This window comes from Scleropages formosus, chromosome 3, assembly GCF_900964775.1.
Source record: "Scleropages formosus chromosome 3, fSclFor1.1, whole genome shotgun sequence".
Lineage (NCBI taxonomy): Eukaryota > Metazoa > Chordata > Actinopteri > Osteoglossiformes > Osteoglossidae > Scleropages > Scleropages formosus.
In genome coordinates this window covers 38,381,042-38,403,349 of record NC_041808.1, presented here as the reverse complement: position 1 = coordinate 38,403,349, position 22,308 = coordinate 38,381,042, and the positions used below count along the sequence as shown (strand labels likewise).

The 22,308-nt window shown below is 44.9% G+C and overlaps 1 pseudogene; it reads left to right on the top strand.

Moving 5' to 3' along the window:
* The first annotated feature begins 7,660 nt into the window (after nt 1–7,660).
* LOC114910277 (uncharacterized) lies at nt 7,661–7,779 on the top strand (annotated as a pseudogene).
* The last annotated feature ends 14,529 nt before the right edge of the window (nt 7,780–22,308 follow it).

Sequence of the window (22,308 nt, the reverse complement as noted above, 5' to 3'; positions counted from 1 at the left end):
TCATTTTTTTCCCAGGTGCCTCGCAAGTGAAAATATCAACTGTGATGCAGATGAAGTTCTCTGGCCTGACAGGGATCAAAGATTGGACCAATACAGTTTTTGTCAGATTTCTCATAACAAAGTTACCTGTTTTCAGATCACTTAACACAGTAGCCTAAACTAATGAGAAGTTGGGTGGCATGGTAGAACAGCGAGGAGCTCTGCTGTTTGACAGTGGCTGGGTGGTGCTAGAGGACATGGATTCAATCCCTGCTCAGTCTCTCAAGCTCTTCTGTATAAATCTCAACATGTGTCTCCATAAATCTGTCCCCTGAACTAAATATTTTTAAAGTATTTGTTTATTTTGTATGAGACTGCAAAACATTGACTTAAGTATGTTTTCTTAAAGGAAATTCAATCTTTTGTTAATTTCTCTACTCATTGGTTACCATGTTTACATAGTTTTGAGAAAAATCCACAGATATCATAAAAGTATTAAGGGAGATGTACGCAATACCTCAATTTGCAGTGAAATTGAAAGGTTTTGTAGCATGGACATTGTGTTCTGATTGTTGTGCTAAGTGTTTTGAGAAGTGCCACCGGCACTGTGGTAATTATCAAAGTTGTAACGTTTGTTGTTTTGTTTGTGGTTTAATGAGCCATTTGACACGTGGCTGTTAACGTGGTTTCTTTATCCTGCCATCTTGCATGAATGCACAATGAATCTCCTACTTCGTAATCATGTCTATATTACATCACTTACATATTACAACTGGTATTCCATGTTGGGCAAATGTAGATTTCATGGCAATGATGATGTTCTCGCTAGTCATCAGTCAACTTTGCATCTTCCATAAACTTTGAGTAATAGTCTACACAAAGTAAGTATTCAGAACCATTGTGTTGAAATAAGTCAGCACCTATTTTTGTCAAGGTCTACCTGGCAATGTGTGTGGTATTAATGGTTATTTTGCATTACTGTTTCTATGAGCGTAAAGGGGTGCGGTGGCGCAGTGGGTTGGACCGCAGTCCTGCTCTCCCGTGGGTCTGGGGTTCAAGTCCCGCTTGGGGTGCCTTGCGACGGACTGGCGTCCCGTCCTGGGTGTGTCCCCTCCCCCTCTGGCCTTACGCCCTGTGTTACCGGGTAGGCTCCGGTTCCCCGTGACCCCGTATGGGACAAGCGGTTCTGAAAATGTGTGTGTGTGTTTCTATGAGCATTGCACTTAGCACACTGAGTTACCTTGTTCTCTATTTGAGTTGACATACCTGACCAAAAGAGGATGTCTCTTGCGCTCTCTTTACATTTCACTACGCCCAGGTGTGACTGATGAATTTTGTCCAACATTTCTTCTCTCAGCTGACTTGGTGCAATGAGTTTTGCTGCTTTAAACATCAGTCCTGATGTGTAACTGATCTCTTCTTTGAACATCCAGTATGGTTGTATTTCTTTTGGAACAGCACTTTTTTCAGCAGGCCACCCATTCATGATGATATTTCTCAGCATTATCATTTCTGGATCCTCTGCTGTAGCTTTCTTGAACTCTTGTAGTTTCTTGTCTGAGATAAGCAATTGAGGTGTTATCATCTTCAAGCAGTTCTTCTGTATGTTCTTTGAGGTATGCACAACTTAATGCATCTGCTATGTGCATTTGTTTGCCTGGCTTGTATATAACTTTAAGGTTGTATTTCTGAAGTCTGAGCATCATCCTCTGCAGTCTACAAGGAGTTTGATGGAGTCATTTCTTGAAAATACTCTCAAGTGGTTTGTGATCATTTTGTACTGGAACTTCTGTTCCATACAAATACTGATGAAATTTCTCACATCCGTAAACAATGACAAGTAGTTCTTTTTCAATTTGAGCATATTTACATTGACAATCTGTGAGCGCTCGTGATCCGTATTTTACTAGTCTTTGAACTTGCAATAAGACAGCTCCTATGCCTTCAGAACTAGCATCTACCACCAGGGTTAGTGGTTTGTTGATCTCATACTACTTTAATATTGCTGCATTTGTTGCTAATGGGGGGTATGGTGGTGCAGGGAGTTTGACCAGGCCCTGCTCTCTGGCAGGTCTGGGGTTCAAGTCCTGCTTGGGGTGCCTTGTGATGGACTGGTATCCTGCCCTGGGTGTATCTCCTCCCTCTCCAGCCTTACACCCCGTGCTGCCGGGTTAGGCTCCGGCTCACCATGACCCCGCATGGGAAAAGCGGTTTCAGTCAATGGGAGTGCATGCATGCATGCGTGCGTGTGTTGTTGCTGATATTTTCAACTTTTGAAAACTTTTTTCTTATTCACTTCACCAGTTCCATTTAGTGTCATTTTCAAGCAAGTTTCTCAGTGGTGCACTTAGTTTTGAAAAATTGGGAATGCACTTGGCTAGGAACTGCAGCATACCCAGAAATCTTTGTAGAGCTTGTTTGTCTTCTGATGGCGAAAGTTGGATTACAGCTCTCACCTTCTCATCATCTGGTTTGAGTCCATCATCTGTGAGTACGTGACCGATGTACTTGACCTGTCACGTTCTAATTTGGCATTTCTTTTAATTCAGTTTAAGATTATACTTTCTTGTTCTTTGCAGGAGTTTTCTTAGTATGCGATCATGTTCTTGTATGGTTTCTCCCCATACTAACAGATCATCTACAATGTTGATTACACCATCCAGATCTTCAGTCATCTGTGCTATTGCTTTTTGAAATTCCTCTGATGCCAATGATATTCCAAAAGGTAAACGCAGGAATTTGTATTTTCCTATGGGTGTGTTGAATGTGCACAGCTTAGAACTCTCATCATCCAATGTAATCTGCCAAAACCCTTGGTTTGCATCTAGTACACAGTAGACTTTGGCATTTGGCATTTTTGACATGACTTTTTCTACCGTAAGCAATGGGTAATGTTCTCGTTTGATTGCCTTGTTTAAGTCTTGTGGGTTGAGACATATACAAATTTTGTTTGGCTTAGCTATTGTTACCATGCTACTGACCCAATCTGTTGGTTCTGTTTGTCGCTACACCGTTTTACTGCACACCAATAAATAACCCTAAAAGTGGAGTGTGTGGTGTAACATGTCATTGCAGATAGTTGCATGATCTTTACAGTAATACCACAGTTGATGTCTCTTCTTTACAATCAACTCCTGTTTTATGCTTCAGCTCTTTCATGGTTGGAAGTAGACGCAGTGACTGGACATGAAGGACAGGACGTCACTATCCAGTGCTCTCACTCTTTGGCATGAAGTTGTCATGTCTGGTTCTGGAGGGAAGCGGTGGACCCAAGTGCAGAGCGGTATACGTGGTGTATTTGGGGAAATCCAAGAGAGGGGGTCAAAGAACAGGCTATTGGTCTTCGAGGTGCAAACGTCGTTACAGGGAGAATCCAAAAGGCGAGGTCGGTACACAGGCAAGAGGTCGATGGTCATAAGAGGTACAGGATCGTGGGAACAAGGGACGGGATTGGGGAAGGTGTTAGGGAATAGGAACTAGAAGAGCTAGGGGGTCGCAAACAACAAGGCTGAACAAGGTTCAGCATCAGCTGCTGGTCTGACGCAGCCTTTTATGCCCCAGTCTGCGCTGCGTCCCGGGTGTTCCGTGTCGGCTCGGAGGTGTGGGCGTGGCAGAAGTAATGGGAAGTAGTTCTGTAAGGGACACTCTTCCAGCAATGGTGATGTTCTCAATAAAAATGAAGAAGAACAAAGGAATAAGAAGAACGGGAAGTTCTCATTGTATGATGATGGAACAGGAACCTTCTGGGTGACCATCACTAGACTGAAGACAGACACTGGGACATACTGGTGTGCAGTGGAACGGTCCATTGCAGACACTTTCACAGAGGTATGTGACGGTACTCAATGCTACGGTTTGTCACACTGTTTCACCTCATACTATAGTAAAGAAGTGTTTTGCTGACACTGCTCCTCACCCTGGTAAACCTCACTGTCTCCTCCACAGGACAAACGACAGATATGTCTCTGTTTCTGCTTTCTCTAGGAGCGACTGCGCTGCGTTATGCAAATTCACAGCAAAAGTCATAATTGTGTCACAAATTATGGGACGAGGACAGACTGTTGCTGCAGAAATGTTTTTTTTTGCCACGAGGGTGATGACATCTGGGCTGAGCACCAGAGGCCACTTGAGTGTCGGACATTTTTCTAACCTGATGCAACATGGGACACAACACAGACAGCAGTACTCATGTAGTAATGGACTGCCAAACCCTATACACCCTATATCTACATAAAGTTAGTGCAAGTCAATAGTTATGAGAGTAGCAGAAACAGATTAAGCTGTTATTTTTGTAGGAGTGACAGCTGAGTGCCCAAACTATCACCTGATGAACATAAAATGAAAGGGACTGTGCCATTAATCTACAACCCAGAGCCACTCATCGTCTACATGTCAGGACACCATCAGAAACGTTCATGAAGGACAAGTGGAGACATGACCTCTCTCATCTCACAGCTCCTCACCCTGGTAAACCTGCTGCTGTCACCCTCAATGGTTTCCCATCCTCCAACACCCTCAGGTGGCACCATAGCATCCAGTGAGGATGGGACTCCAGACACAGGTATCTCTTTCACTTGTCTTAGTCCTCAGCTCCTCCAGTGATGACTGAGCTCATCTTGTGTTTGTCACAACTGCTCCTCACCTCCACACTTTCACTCCCATTTTGTGGAAAGTGTGGAGCTCAGTAACAGTCGTCAGCAGGTCAATTTACCGACCTCTCTAGGTCATGGAAACATTGAGATCTGACATCTCTCCAGTCATACAGATGACGTGAGACATCCTGCAGGGTATAATGTCCATTTTTCTCAGTAATTCTACGCAAGAGAAAGTGCACAGTGGATGGTTCTGCTGTCTCACAGGGCCTGGCCAGTGTGGGTGTGGGTTCGAATCAAGCTCAGCCTGTGTGCAGTTTCCATGTTTTCTGCATGGGTTTTCCTCCTGGTGCTCTGGTTTCCTCCCACAATCCAAAGACGTGTTTCAGGTTCATCAGTGATTCTGAATTGCCCACAGTTTGTGTGTGGCTATACTGTGGTGAACTAGGGTCATGCCCAGGGTTTACCCCTCTTAGCCTGGTGCCCAGCGACTCTGGGATGGGCTCTGGACCCCTGTGACCCTGACAAGGTGAAGCAGTTAACGGAAGTGAGAGAAATGGCACATACATAAATCGACAGAAATACCGTAATTACGCTGCAATTGCAATGATCTGAAAAAGTAACAAACTTCTCAATGTACAATAAACCCAAAGACCCAACTGCCCGCAGGAAATTCCTCACCACAGTAAACCACGGTTCAGGCTGTAGCCTTGTAAAGATCCACATACGTAATGACACCAGGATAAGATTATGGTGAAACCTGGTACAGACGTTAACTGGCAGTGAGAGGTGATGATCTCCAAACAAGAGGAGAGCAGCTCCACAAACAAAACACAAATGCTGAGGAAGGAGCAGCTCAGAGAAGTTGGACAGCAACACAAGTCACTGAGAAATGCAAAGCACAACGAGATGATGCTGCCAGAATGAGGAAACAAACAACTGCAGCTCTGCAAGGGCCGCACCCACATGTGCAGAGCAGTGATGAGGACGTGGGACAGAGAGCCCTCTGGTACTTATGAGCAGGCATTGCACATGACATCATGACAGTCCCACTGCTGCTGCAATACCTTCAAATGCAGTACTTACTTACTTACCCTAAATTGCCCCAGTCTAGATTTCCCAGGTGTATGAACAGGAAAATACGTGTAAGTTCTTCAGCATGAAAACATGACATTGTTCTCCACTTAACGTAATATTAATGTTTGGTTTGCATTACAGTTCTAAAGAATTCTGGAATGTCTGGACATCCTTCCGGAAGTTGTTAGAAAGTGTGACAGACACCATCATACCTGTGATACATTGTAACCTGCATTATTATGATAAATAAAATATTTTCGTTCTAGGCACTCTGCTCTATGTCACTACTGGAGTCAGTGTGGTCTACTGCTCTGTGGACTCATTGTTGTCAAAGTGTAGAAACAAGAAGAACAAGACACTACATTCAACATGTAATTTTGGGACACACACACACACACATATTCACACTTTGAATCATCTGTCCTAGTGATAATCCTGAGTCCGGCCAACACTGAAAACCTAAATGGTGTTTTGTGGATTGCTGAAGCTCAGGTGTGATGTTTCACAAAAGGTGTCTCCTCCAAGTTAGAGAAAGCCGACATGGACTACACTGGAATCCCAGGAGGGGTTGGTTCAGAGGGACACCGTGGTAAAGAGGGTCAATGCGCTGATAGAACATTTCTCCCCAGTGACTTGTCCACTCTTGGCGTATTGTGCGATGTAAGTGGTCCTTGAGCCAAGAGAATATATCACACACACACAGAGCTGAGCATCCAATTCCTTCTAAAGACTGACATCCTACATGGAACGCTCTCTGCGTCAATGTCTGCATGGACACAACTATCAACGATCAGCCAATGATTTGATGTTGTAAGTGGTGATTTTTTTTTTCTCTCAACATAATTCTCTGCTATAGTGGCACGGAGAGTACTGCTGCCACCTCAAAGTGTTTGGGCTATTTGGGCATAATTTCAAACCCAACTGAATCTGTGTGAAGTTTACTTGTTTTCCCTCTGTCTGTGTGGGTTTCTGCTGGATGCTCTGATTTGCTCCCACAATCCAAAGACATATAACTTTTGGCAGCCGTTAGCATGGGTTGTGAAAAGGACACAACTTCTGTCACGCCTTCCGCTTCATCTCAACAAGGAACACCTGTGGAGGCTCGCGGGACGGGCACATAAAAGGAGAACTCGGAGCCCAGGCTGATGGGGAACCTTGTTCAGCCCTTGAATTTGCTTGCATGCCTTACCTCAGCTCTCCTGCGTTCCTCGACTTCCTGCCCTCGTCCCCGTTTCCTTGTACCTTCTCCTGTGTCATCACATCTTCCTGGTTTTCCTTGCCTGTTTCCTAGACTACGACTCTCGGACTCTTACGTTAGCACATTGGTGACCGGTTGCCTGTATTCTGGACTATGTCTTTTGGATTTCCCCTTAAAAAACCTTCCTCTGTTTCACGAGAGAGGCAAAAGTTAAGCAGGGTGGGGCCTGGTTACTACTTGGATGGGAGACTGCCTGGGAATACCAGATGCTGTTAGCTTTTTTTTTTAAAAATGTATTTTTTTTCCTCCTCCATTTTCTTTTGCACGCGAAGAACCGCTTTCCGTCACCCCTCACTTTTTCAGGCTCCAGTCAGGGCTCCCACCTGGGAGGGCAGGAGACGGGCGATTATTGTCTGGAAACAGTCTCTCTTCAGTGTTTCATTTCTGTAGCAGGATTTCATTGGATTTTAATTGTTGTCTGGCATGTTTAACACTTTTGTGACTCTCGAAGTTTATTCACAACTATTTATTCTTCTCTTTACTTTCTTTTTGTCACAACTATTTATTCTTCTCCTTACTTTCTTTTTGTCCTGTTTGGTGTGTGATTTTAATATGTGACATTGATCGCAGATACTGAAAGTCATGACTACTTTTCATTGGACTCTCGTGAGCGTTTCACAAGAGGCAGGCAAAAGTGCGCTCCTCTTCATGTGGCCAAAGCCCAAGTATGCGCCGCATGCTCGAGCGCTCTTTGTGTGCACCTTTCGCGGGTGGGGGAACAACTACAAGTTGGGTGCAAACGCCACCTTCCCTTGCTTATAGCCATACCACCCTGAATAAGTTCGATCTTGTCCGATGTCAGAAGCTAAGCAGGGTCGGGCCTGGTTAGTACTTGGATGGAATTCCACCTGGGAATACCAGGTGCTGCAAGCTTTTTTTTTTTTCCTATTTTCTCCTCTATTTTCTGTTTTCTTTTGCACGCGAAGAACCGTTCTCCATCACCCCTCGCTTTCTCAGGCTCCAGTCAGGGCTCCCACCTGGAAACGCAGGAGAAGGGCTTTTTTTTTTTTTCTGGAAACACTCAATCTTCAATGTGTAACTGAGCGTTCTTGTTGGGGTCGCCTAGACATTTAGGGCTCCAGAAAATAACGAACGATACCTGTCCTGGTTGGTTACAAACCTTTTCCAAGTTTTTATTAGATGCAACACGTGTGTAACTTACAAGCAGACTGGCTGATGTACACCAGTATGCATGTACAAAGTCTCGCCTATGGCAAGCCTCGAGGGGAGAAGAAACTCATTAGACACACATAAGACCTACTAGTGAAGTGTCCTAACGTCACCACAACCAAAATTAATCTTTTATACATGTCCCCCCTTCCAGAATAAACATCCTTGTTTATCAATAACAATAACCCCTGTAAACGGCAATAAACAATCAACAACCACAAAAGTGCAATGAAAACAGAAAGTATACAGCACAAGGTCCAGAAATTACAACAGTCTTGCAATAGAACACTTTCCTTAAAATTTTTTTTTTTCTTTTTTTTGGGAACCCAGACACAGAGTAAGCAGTTATTTAGTAAATGAAAAAGTCTTTTCAATTGCCAGGAGGTTTGAAAATCCTCCCAGTCCGATTCATGCTCGGGCCTAACCCAGCAGACCTCTCACATGAACAGTTTGTCTCAGGTAAATTGCTCAATTCTTTCTGGGGAGAAATGCACTCTGCTTCCGCAGATTTGTCTGACTCAAAGAATGGGAATTTGGCAATGACTCAGGAATGTCGCACAATGTATGGTTTTGCAACAGCAGTCTAGGACACCTACACCACACGCTGCCTCAGAAAGACGATGCGCATCATGAGAGATCATAGTCACCTCGCACGGGCACTTTTTTCTTCCCTGCCATCTGCAAAACGGCTTAGGTCTATTCGAACCTGCACAGCTAGGTACAGGAACAGTTTTACCTCACTACTCCGGTTCCCCGTGACCCCGTATGGGACAAGCGGTTCTGAAAATGTGTGTGTGTGTGTGTGTACTGTAAGAGTATACAACACCAACCAATGTGCTACCTTTAGTAACTAGAGTTGGACTGCTCCACCCAAGCACATTGGAAAATTACACCGCCACTTCAAGCACTTTCATGTTCTGAGTTCTCTGGCTGTCTACTGGCATTATTGTTACTACTGTTACCATTATTTATTGTTATTGCTGTTGCACTACTCACTGTCATTGTCATTGTTTTGTTTGTGCAGTATTTCTATTGTCTTTGTCCATAGTCTGTGGAGAAGCACACACACACACACATTTTCAGAACCGCTTGTCCCATACGGGGTCACGGGGGAACCGGAGCCTACCCGGCAACACAGGGCATAAGGCCGGAGGGGGAGGGGACACACCCAGGACGGGCTGTGGAGAAGCATTCAGGAAGATTTTCATGATACGTGTACATGGTACTTGTATCTATGACAAAAAACTTGAAACTTTAAACTCGAACTTGAAACAGGTAGTGTATAAGACCTCAGTCTATTATAATGCACTACCTGCACTCTCTCATCAGAGTCAAATGGAATGAAAATATGGTAAGTCAGTCCAGGTTCTCCACATGAATTTGTAACTTGCACAATTTCATAAGGTCCCTTCTAATGGGGTCCCAGCTTCATGCAGCTGTCCACTGGGTTGCTGAGCCACAGCATAGGGCTGGTGCTGCAGTCCTTCATCATGGTGCAGTTTCTGCTGCTAATGAGCTTACTCACTGTACATCCGTGCACTACACAAGGCACTACACCCTAAACTCTGCGGCTCCACCAAAAACTAAATTTATTCCAACTGTAAGATACTCGCCATGGTTCAACGAATCAACTCATGCAATGAAGTTAGAATGTTGTAAATTAGAGTGTAAATGGCGTTCAACTAAACTAAACGTTTATTATATAACCTGGCCCGCTTGTCTAAAAAAATATAAAAAGGCACTTTTTCATGCCAGATTCGAATACTACACAAAGTTAATTGATGAACATCACAATAACGCTCACTTCCTGTTTAATACTGCCACGCCCACACCTTCGGGCCAACACGGAACACCTGGGACGCAACGCAGACTACAGCATAAAAGGCTGCGTCAGACCACCAGCTGATGCGGAACCTTGATCTGCCTCCTCGTTAGCGACCTTCTCCAGCCATTTCCTGTTCCCGAACGCCTTCCCCGAACCCGTCTCTTGTTCCCCCGATCTACCACCTCTTTCTGATCATCGACCTCTTGCCTATGTACTGACCTCGCCTTTTGGATCCTCCCTGTACGACGTTTGCACCTCGAAGACCCTTTGTCCGTCCTCTGACCTCCTCTCTTGGATTTCTCTGAAGACACTACAACGATTACCGCGCCGCACTTGGGTCTGCAGCTTCCTTCAGACCCGACCATGACAAATACCATCGCTTACTTAACTGGTAAACACAAAGATAAACAATGTATTTCTGCTACCATTACTAATGATGAATTTATGTCGTTTTTCAATAATAAATTAGTGAATATCCGCAAATCCATAGAGCCCTCTAGTTCGGTTTTAGCAAACATGAGCGCTTCTGACAATAATATTAGTTGTCCGCGCTATCTCAGTAACTTCGACGTAATAACTGTAGAAAAAATTACCATGCTAATTCGCTCTATGAAAAGTACTACCTGTCCTTTAGACCCAATCCCCACTAAATTACTGAAAGCCGCAGTTTCCGTATTGTTAATATTGTTAATATGTCGTTACTAAATGGCTGTGTTCCAAAAGCTCTTAAAATCGCTGTTATTAGACCCTACTAAAGAAATCGGATCTGGACTGTAATAAACCATGTAATTATAGACTGATCTCCAATCTACTGTTTTTATCCAAAATTCTAAAAAAACATAGCGTCCTAAATTGTAAAATATCTTAATCACCATAATATATTTGAAAAATTTCAGTCTGCTTTCCGCGCTGGTCACAGCACTGAAACAGCACTTATACGTGTTGTTAATGATATTCTCATTTCTTCTGATGCTGGTCAGATCTCTATTCTTATCATACTAGACTTGAGTGCTGCGTTTGATACTGTAGACCGTAGTATCCTACTGAGTAGACTTGGAAACCTGGTTGAACTAAGAGGTACCGTTCTGAAGTGATTTGAATCGTATTTAGCTAACCATGCACAATTTGAATTGAAATCTGACAACTGCACCCCCTCCATCTCTACTACGGTTCAGTATGGCGTGCCGCAGGGCTCCGTGTTGGGTCCATTACTTTTCTCACTTTACATATTACCACTGGGTGATATTATTCGCAAGCACAATGTTAATTTCCATTCATATGCCAATGACACACAGCTTTATGTATTGTTCAAGTCTGATGATCCATCACATATGGTGTTGTTAACTAATTGTTTTACCAGTATAAAATTATGGATGAGTAAAAATTTTTTATCTCTAAATGCCAGTAAAACAGAGGTACTTGCGGTGGGTGGTGATGCTAAAACTCTTGACATAATCACACCAATCTTTACAACAAATCGTATTACCTTCAAGCATCCGGATTGTGTCAAGGATTTGGGTGTCCTGCTGAATGGAAAGCTGTCATTTGTATCGCATGTAAATGCTTTGACTAAGTCGTGCTTCCTTCAATTAAGAAACATAGCTAAAATGCAGCGATTCCTTTGTATAGGGGATTCTGAGAAATTGGTTCATGCCTTTGTTTCCAGCAGGCTGGATTACTGTAATGCTTTATTGTCGGGTTGTCCATACCAGACTGTACCCAGGCTACAGTTGGTACAAAATGCTGCTGCGAGAATTGTTACTAGAACTAGGAAGTACGACGATATAACACCGGTACTTAAATCCTTGCACTGGCTCCCGGTCGCCTATAGAGTTGATTATCCTATTTTTGACCTATAAGGCAGTACATGGCATTGCTCCGGTTTACCTTTGTGAGATTATTGATTCTTATATCCCAGGACGATATCTTTGCTTATTGGAAACAGGTTACCTTAAAGTACCTGTGATCAATAAGACTTCAGTAGGAGGTCGCGCTTTTAATTACAATGATGTTATATATATTATATACATATATAATGAGACGGTGTCTCACCGGCCTGCCTAAAAACCTGTGCTGACCAGCTGCCCCTATCTTCACAAAGATCTTCAACAGATCACTGGAGATGTGCGAAGTTCCTTCCTGCTTCAAACGCTCCACCATCATCCCCATTCCAAAGAAACCCAAAATCACAGGACTTAATGACTACAGACCTGTCACCTTAACGTCTGTGGTCATGAAGTCACTTGAAAAACTGGTGTTGGACTACCTGAAGGACATCGCTGGACCCCCTGCAGTTTGCTTATCGAGCAAACAGGTCTGTGGATGATGTAGTCAACATGGGACTGCACTACATTCTACAACATCTGGACAAACCAGGGACTTATGCGAGAATCCTGTTCGTGGACTTCAGCTGAGCCTTCAACACCGTCATCCCACACCTCCTCCTGTCCAAATTAACACAACTCTCTGAGCCCGCCTCCATCTGTCGGTGGATCACTAACTTTCTGACAGACAGGCAGCAGATAGTGAGGAACCATGGCCCCGAACCCCATAAACGCGAAACACCCCCCACAGGATCCCACGAGGGACACGGTCGAATGCCTTCTCCAGGTCCACAAAACACATATGGACTGGATGGGCAAACTCCCATGAACCCTCTAACACCCTAGTGAGGGTATAGAGCTGGTCCAGTGTTCCACGGCCAGGGAGAAAACTGCATTGCTCCTCCTGAATCTGAGGTTCGACTATCGGTCGGATTCTCCTCTCCAGTACCCCGGCATAGACTTTCCTAGGGAGGCTGAAGAGTGTGATCCCCCTATAGCTGGAACACAATCTCCGGTCCCCCTTCTTAAAAGAGGGATCACCACGCCGGTCTGCCAGTCCAGAGGCACCGTTCCCGAACTCCACGCAGTGCTGCAGAGGCGTGTCAGCCAAGACAGCCCCACAACATCCAGAGACTTGAGAAACTCGGGGCTGATCTCATCCACCCCCGGAGCCTTGCCACCGAGGAGTTTTTGACTGCCTCAGCAACTTCAGCCAGGGTAATGGACGAGTCCCCCTCCGAGTCCCCAGCCTCAGCTTCCTCTACGGAAGGTGTGTCGGAGGGATTGAGGAGATCCTCAAAGCACTCCTTCCACCGCCCGAGGACATCCTCAGCTGAGGTCAGCAGCGCACCACTTCCACTGTAAACAGTGTACTGTTCTGTGAGATATTTTTTAGATTTGTTTTGGGTTTCTGCCACCTAGTGGTCATTTGGGAGAATAACGTTATTCTTTACGTTATTTCGTACTGTTACATTATTGGATGGATGGGCCACGTGACACAGGCGTGGATATGGTGTAAGAATTGGGAAGTGTCTTCAGTCAATGTGTGCCATGTGGTCGGCTTGCGGCTCCAGTGCCTTCCCTCCTTGTTTGTGCCTTGGAAAGCATCGCTTGTAAGTTGCATTTACGTTTTTAGTAAATTATAGTAGCGTGAATGTAATATTTATGTTATGTTAATAGTGTAGACATTATTTGGTGTATTTATGGGTATTTGTATTTAACGATATGTAACTAATGTTTAGTAATTAGTGTTGCTTTGTATTGTTTTAGTTTTACAAAAAAGACTGTACTTTCATGAGAAGGAAGACAACAGTAAAGGCATTCAACTTTACTCCAGCCTCTGACTTTCTCTGGAAGCTTGTTAGCTATCTATCGATTTGCGTTAGACACGCACTGAGGACAAAATAAACAGTGTTGGCGGAACACTGCTTCCCCCTTCCGAGCTGCCGGATGGTTTGCCAGAATCTCTTTGAGGTCGACCGGAAGCCTTCCTCTATGGCCTCGCCGAACTCCTCCCAGGCCCGAGTTTTTGCCGCGGCAACTATCAGAGCCGCGTTCCACTTGGCCAGCCAGTACCCGTCAGCTGCCTCAGGAGTCCCATGACCTAGCCAGGCCCGATAGAACTCCTTCTTCAGCTTGACGGCATCCCTTACCTCCGGTGTCCACCACCATGTTCGGGGATTGCCGCCGCGACAGGCGCCGGAGACCTTGCGGCCGCAGCTCCGGACCGCCGCCCCGACAACGGAGGTGTGGAACATAGTCCATTCGGACTCAATGTCCCCAGACTCCCTCGGGACCTGGTTGAAGCTCTTTCGGAGGTGGGAGTTGAAAACCTCTCTGACAGGGGCCTCCGCCAAACGTTCCCAACAAACCCTCACTATGCGTTTGGGCCTGCCAGGTCTGTCCAGCTTTTTCCCCCGCCATCGAATCCAACTCACCACCAGGTGGTGATCAGTTGACAGCTCAGCCCCTCTCTTCACCCGAGTGTCCAAGACATATGGCCGAAGATCAGAAGAAACGACTACAAAGTCGATCATCGACCTCCGACCTAGGGCGTTCTGGTGCCACGTGCACTGATGGACACCCTTATGCATGAATATGGTGTTTGTTATGGAGAAACCGTGACTAGCACAGAAATCCAATAACAGCTCACCACTCGGTTTCAGATCAGGGAGGCCGTTCCTCCCAATCACGCCCCTCCAGGTGTCAGTGTCGCTGCCCACGTGGGCGTTAAAGTCCCCCAGTAGAACGACAGAGTCCCCAGTGGGAGCGCTTTCCAGCACGCCCCCCAGGGACTCTAAAAAGGCCGGGTCTCGGCACTGCCGCTAGGTGCATAAGTACAAATGACAGTGAGAGACCGTTCCCTGACCCGAAGGCGCAGGGTGACGACCCTCTCATTCACCGGGGTAGACTCCAACACATGGCGGCTGAACTGGGGGGCTATTAATAAGCCCACACCCGCCCGCCACCTCTCACCCTGGGCAACGCCAGAATAGTGGAGAGTCCACCCCTGGTCGAGAAGAGTGGTTCCAGAACCCAAGCTGTGAGTGGAAGTGAGCCCGACTATATCTAGACGGTATCTCTCAACTTCCCGCACCAGCTCAGGCTCCTTCCCCGCCAGTGAGGTGACATTCCAAGTCCCAAAAACCAGAGTTGGCGCCCGAGGTTTGGGTCGGCCGGGTACTCGGCCCCGATCACTGCCCAAATCACAATGCACCGGCCCCTTACCCTCAAATCATTCTACACCTGCACCGTGGAGAGCATCCTGACTGGCTGCATCACCGCCTGCTATGGGAACAGCACCACCCTCAACTTTAAAGCTCTGCAGAGAGCGGTGCAGACAGCCCAGCACACTATCGGAGGTGAGCTCCCCTCCCCCCAGGATATCTATACCAGGCGCTGTGTAAGGAAAGCACGGAGGATCATCGGAGACTCCAGCCACCCAAGCCATCGACTGCTCTCTGCTACCATCAGGCACACGGTATGGCAGCATCAGATTCTGCACCAGCAGGATACGGGACAGCTTCTTCTCAGAGGCCATCAGACTGTTGAACTTCAACAAATAACTAATAACTCCACCACATGCACTACTCACTCTACCTCCATGCACTGCACTTACCGCCAACACTGGATATTGTATGCTGTATATTTTATTATGTGAATATTGTACACTGTACATACTGTATAGGTGTTTATTGTGTATAATATTGTATATATTTTTTGCTGTTTGTATATTCTGTAACTTATCATGCCGAGCAGCTGCGGAGAACGCACCTAAGATTTTCACCATTTGTACACTTGTGGTATGGTGAGTGACAATTAAGTGATTTGATTTGATGTCTCACAGCGCCTGGGTGGTATAAGAGGATGTGGATTCGATCCCCGCTCAGTCTGTGCAGAGTTTGCATGTTGTCCCTGTGCACTACTGGTTGTGTGTTCATTAGGAAGGTGTAACTAAAGCTTCATCAATCTGATTTATAGTTTGGTTGAAGCCATACCAACATATGTTGGAACAGGTGCAACCTACCAATTATGTCAGTTTTGCATGTATTGTAAATTGATTGGGTTTCGGTTTGGCGTAGAACCAATGAGAGAAAAGAGGGGTGCAGCGAATAGGAAAAGTTTCTAAACTTTTTGAGAAGGGGATAGAGAGAGCGCTCCAGAGTGTGAGGTGATATTTTCCTGGTTGCTCGAAGAACAACCAAGGGGCAAAATATCATTTCGCGTTGATTGCATATTACCAAGGTTTAAGTGCCGTGGTGTACTCGTGGTCTCACGAGACAGTCCGTGAAGAAACGACGAGTTTTCAGCCCGTCGCGTCGAGCTGCGAGAGTCAGGAGGACTGAGGTGAACCCGATTAGCGCTTCGTGTTACGACAACGCGTGAAGTTCCTCGGGTTCCGCTGGAGTTTTCACCTGCCCTGAACGCAAGTAGACGGCTGACACAGTAAACTGCGGTCCTTTTACTCTGCACTACTCGCAAGGGTGAAGCGACCATTTTGGGTCTCAACGTACACAAGCGGCGATCATCAGGCCTGCAACGAGGGGTGTTTTGAAATACTCCGGAGTATTCGAGGCACTAATCATGTGTGCGCGCAAAAAGAAGGTTCTGCAGATAAATTCTCGAGCCCGTTGCGTTGTGTGTTGAAGTGTAGTGGTGAGGTCATTCGTTGTTTGTAATATATTGGAGTGTATTAATTTGTGAAGTTTTCGTTTTCTTTACGTTTCGTTAATATGCATTTGATTTGTTTGATCATTGATGGGATTGGGGTTTTGTATTGGACAATAACTTGTTAATTTCTTTGGGTTTTAATTACAAGATGTTTGGAGAATTTTAATGTTTTCTGTTGCTGAAATACTAGATGGGGATATAACATTTTGGTTAGAACAGAACCCAGGGCACCACCCTCAGTCAGGTGAAATAGAGGGTGGTGCTGTGTGTGTGTGTGTGTGTGTGTGTGTGTGTGTGTGTGTGTGTGTGGGTGGGTGGGTGGGTGGGTGGGGGTGGGTTTCCTCCTACAGTCCAAAGATATGCTGTTCAGGATCACCCACAGTGTGTGAGTGACAGAGAGTGTGTTCCACAGATGTATGGATGCGTGAACCATTGTAAGTAGTGTATCTAGCAGTGTAAGTCACCTGGTGAGTAAGGTGTGTGGGCTAGTAATACTATAGAGTTCATTGGAAGTCCCTTAGAGAAAAGCATCTGCTAAATGAATATCAATGTAGTGAGGCAGTCTCTCCCACATAGTCCATACTACTTTCCATTGTACATCACTGTATTTTGAACACCATTGTGATTTACACCATGGAATGGTATTTTCTCTACATGATGACTTCAAGAATGCATTATTAAATTTCTTGTCAGATGTATGAATACCATCTCATGTAAGGGGGGGAGCACTTTGGGGAAAAACATCCAACACAATTCTGAATTGTTTAATTGTGGTACAGATCACATACTTCGGATGGAATTCACACGCACACATTGTCTGAACTGCTTGCCCTGTATAGGGTCGCAGGGAGCCAGAGCCTAACCCAGCAACACAGGGTGTAATGCTGGAGGGTGAGGGGACACAACAAGGACAGGACACCAGTCTGTTGCAAGGCACCCCAAGCAGGACTTGAACCCCAGACCCTCCCCGCAAGAGTACCCAGTCCAACCCACCGCACCGCCCTTTGAAGGAATTCAGAGTAACTAAATAACAGGCCGTTCTTATCAAGCAACTGCCTCACAAATCTAATATTAGTGCTATACCATGATTTGAAAAGTAGTTTTCTTTCTCTAATATGTTATTCCAAATTCTGCACATCTGCAGTGAGAAGTTGTGTTTATGCAAAAGCTTCCAAGACATCAAAACTTGTTAATGGAAATCATATAATTTAACTGGGATGTTATGTACATCAAAATTGTGTTTTAAATCTATTACCACCTCTTTGTCTGAATATGGTTGGTGATAATATAAATTTTATCTTCATTATTTTTTAATGTAATTGTGTTTTTAAATATATTTGAAATATAGAAACAGAGCACATCAAGGCCTTCCTTTTCTACAGGGTTGCGTGAGATAGGTTTTGTAGATACTATGGTGTGTTTCTCCTTGTGAAATTTAAAATTTTACTGTTAACCTCCTTAATAAAAGATGGTGGGACATTCAGAGAGATTGCAGTAAATGCAAAATGTAATAATACTCTAACACTAAGAAACAGATGTCCCAGTAACTATGAATTTAGCTTTCTTTGAACTTTTTCAATGAGGGACAATAGGCAAAAATTAAACAAATACACATTCAAACTGTATTCATATTCATCACACTTAGAATTATTTCATATCGATCAACCTTTCTAAATATTGTCTGAAAAGTGACCATCACAGCTTTCCTGGATTTCATCAGTCTGTATTGCAGGTTTCTCAAGGACAGTGTCTGGAATCCAACAGAAGACAGGAATATGACACATGATGTAGAGACTCCTTGTTGACTTCACATGTGTGATGATCCTGTTGGTGACATCCTCAGCACTTAATCTCTTCCTGAAGTACTTCCTTTTCCCCCAGTCAAGAACACATTTGTGCACAGACCCAGTTTTTCCAATACCTGAAGCCCTCTTTGCCAGCACAGTTCTGAAAGGTGTCGTTTCTCCAGGTTAGGGTTTAAAAATGTCACTGCATTTAATCACAGTGTTTTGTACTGCTCCTTTCCCTCTAAAACAGAAATTCCATAGACAGGAAAAGGTTTGGGTCACCAGTCCATCCTCCTCCCCACATTGGGGAGAGAAACAGAAGAGGTCAGGTCCATGGTCACTTCAATTGTTGGGTTTTTACTAGAGTGATCCTCTGTTATTCTGGTCACTACTCCCTTTTTCGGTGTCCTCTCAGCTGCTTATTTTTATTACATAGTTATCATTACTCTGATTATAATATGATTTCCTTTTATTATATTACTTTTGTTTTACTTTTAGATTTACTTATTATATCATTCAACAGATGGTACTTATCGCTGTGTTTTATTTTTGTCTGTGATATGATCTGCTGTAGAAGTTTCTGGAACAGTCCATTTGTGCTCCTGGTAAAATGCCACTGCATTGGGTTGGCTTTCACAATTTCTGTAGCATCACGGTGTCCTCCCGGAGCGGAAGCACCGGACCCAAGTGCAGAGCACAGGAAGGTTTCTCAAGGGGTATTCCAAAAGACATGGTCAAATAAACAGACAAATGGTCACCGATGTGCGAACGATATCCGAAGGGAGAGTCTGAGAGTCGTAATCCAGTACACAAGCAAGAATTCGAGAAAAGCCAGGAAGCTGTGGAGATACAGGAGAAGGAACGGGGAAACAAGGATGGGGACGAGGAATCTGGGAAGTCAGGAGAGCTGAGGTAAGATGCACAAGTGAGTACTAAGGCTGAACGGAGGTTCCGCATCTTGCTGTGCTTCAAGCTCCCTTTTATGTGTTCCCTGTTGCGCGGAGGTGGAGGGCATGACATGTACTGTCGACCGTGTCAGGTCCTCCAGACTGCTCTGATGATAAGGGAACAAGGAGGACATCCTTCCAGCATCTCCTGTGCTTTTCATCTCCCCCTGTAATGAGCCAATTGCCCTCAGCTGAGTGTTTGAGACAGCTCTCAGTGCTGTTGGCCCAAGCCTCTAAAAGCTGTCCATGGTGCTGCTTCTTTTCTCATGCTCTTAGGTGTCACAATGCTGTATATATACAGTATTTATACCACATGTATCATGATCATATCTGTGAAATATTGCAACCTGTTGAATCTGAGCCCTTGCTGTATGTACAATATGTGCACAGTTACATGTTGTACTGTCCCTGTTGGCCATTGTGACCCTGTGCTGTTCATGGAACCAATAAAAATTAAGAAAAGGAATAAAGACAATGTATTAAAGCATTTTTTTTTTTTTAAATGAAATAAAACTTCCTGAATTAAAAAGCATAATTTGAATCTTACTGACTTTATACCCAAGTAGTTTCATCAAATGATTTTTACAGATTTTTGGATGAATTGTACTTTTTTTTTTCTTAAAAATAATATTTTGGATTACTTTTGACCATGAAACTGTTGGGACCGTTAACTTGATTAGAACCGATGGCACTTTGACAAAGTATCACACAACATATCTATACGAATATTAACATTAGTTCATTTAGCAGACGCTTTTCTCCAAAATGACCTTCAGTGAACTCCATGTAGTGTTTTCAGCCCACACACACCTTATTCGCCAAGGAGGCTTACACTGCTAGTACTGTACACTGTTTACAATGGGTCACTCATCCCTACATCAATGGAACACACTGTCACTCACACACTATGGGTTCCTCAGAGTCATCAAACCACCTGAACAGCATGTCTTTGAACTGTGAGAGGAAACCAGAGCACACCCATGTAGACACAGGGAAACATGCAAACTCCACACAGACTGAGCAGAGGATCAAACCCACATCCTTTTGCACTACCCAGGTGCTGTCAAACAGGAGCGCTACTCATTCTGCCACCATGCCATCCCCAATTCTGCTTCTTTGGAGCATCTTCAATTGACAGAACCATGTGGGAGTCACTGAGCCACATTTTGGTAAGAAAAGAAAAGACTGGACTTGTAACTTAGTACTGAATTGTTTACCAAAGCAGCTTTATAAGTTAAGTGGACATGTAAGGATTGACGCTGTTTTTCACTGGAAGGATGAAGGGAGGTGCCCACTTGATAACCTCAATGAAATACTTATGTTGGTGCCTGGCTGGTGTAGTTTGTTGGTTTGGTTAGTGAGTTAGGCTTGGTCTGTTGATTTGGCTTTGTTGGGGTTGGTTGATGGTTAGCCTTGGTTTGGTGGTGGATCAGGTGCGGTTTGTTGGTTTGGTTTTGTTGGTGGATATGGTTTGTTGGTTTTTGTGTTGGTGGGTTAGATTTGGTTTGTTGGTTTGGTTTTTGTTGGCGGGTGTGGTTTGATGGTTGGTTGTTAGGCTTGGTTTGTTGGTTGGTTTTGCTGGTGGTATGGGTGGATGGTTCTGAGTTGACGTGTTAGACCTGGTCTGTGTGGTTTGTTGCTTAGTTTTTGTGTTGGTGGGAGCAGGCTTGGTTTGTTTCTATTGGTGGTTGTTCATTGGCCTGTAGGCTTGGATTTGTTGGGTGTGGTTTGGTGGTTAGCTGGATGGCTGGTTTGTTGGGTTAGGCTTGCTTTAGGTGTTTTGTATTAGTCTGTTAGTCTTGGTTTGGTTATTTGTTGGTGCGTTAAATCTGGTTTATTGGTTTGGATTTTGTTGGTGGGATTAGTTTCGGTTTGGTGGGTGGGTTAGGTCAGTTAAGCATCTTAGTTTCAGGGCATGACGATGTATGTTGGCTATGCTGGGTGTTGTTCTCTGTGGTTTTAAGGTGGTGGGTGGACTGGGTCCTTGTGTGCAGCTGTTGAAAAGTATGTACGGGGTATAACATCTTTTCCTGTGTATCTTGAATATATAGGTTACCAGTGTGAGCGTCCCTATTCTCCTGTTTGTGTAGAAACTAATATAACAGACAAATAAATACCAAACATGCAGAGTAGTGTGGCAACTGTGAGCAGAGTTGTAGGCAGATGATTGTGTAACATGCAACTGATTAATTTTCATTCTGTTGTGGAAGGTTATTAATAACACTGTGGTGCCATATCTTTTTGTATCATTGCCACATTGTGATGAAACTTTACGAGAACAATGCACTTTGGGGCGGAAGCCCATTGAAATGTATATACAGGGGAGCGCGTGCCAGAGACCCAGGGTGTACAGTGGTCAAAGTGGCTGTGCGGCTCCACGTATCGAGTCTTGCAGGGGTTCCATCTGAGTTGTCCACTGCAGAAAATTCTTTCCTAGTAGTGGACTGTTCTCAGATAAGCTGTGCATCACTCCGAGGACTTCAGGGCAAACACTTCTCCTGCCTTTTGGATTTATATTTTTCTTTTGTTCTAATTGACCCCATGTAAGACGTTTTCCGCTGGACAGTTCATGACTGGTGGGGGGCGTGGTGGCACAGTGGGTTTGGCCTGTGCCTGCCCTCACGTAGGTCTGGCGTTCAAGTCCCGCTTGGGGTGCCTTGTGACGGACCGGCGTCCCGTCCTGGGTATGTCCCCTCCCCTCCAGCCTTGTGCCCTGTGTTGCTTGGTTAGGCTCTGGCTTGCCGTGACCCCGCTTGGGACAAGTGGTTTCAGACAAAGTGTGTGAGTTCTTGACTGATACAGTACCCATTTTTTTATTTATTAATTTTTTGTTTCCTAATATTACATACAAAAAAGCTGCAGCTAATTTTTGTGTGTGTGTCTGTGTGTGTGTGTGTGTGTGTGTGTGTGTGTATATATACACACGGGGGTGCGGTGGCTTGGACCACAGTCCTGCTCTCCGGTGGGTCTGGGGTTCGAGTCCCGCTTGGGGTGCCTTGCGACGGACTGGCGTCCTGTCCTGGGTGTGTCCCCTCCCCCTCTGGCCTTACGCCCTGTGTTACCGGGTAGGCTCCGGTTCCCCGTGACCCCGTATGGGACGAGCGGTTCAGAAAATGTGTGTGTGTGTGTGTATATACACACACACACACGGTATGTATCCAAATAATAATACTAAAATA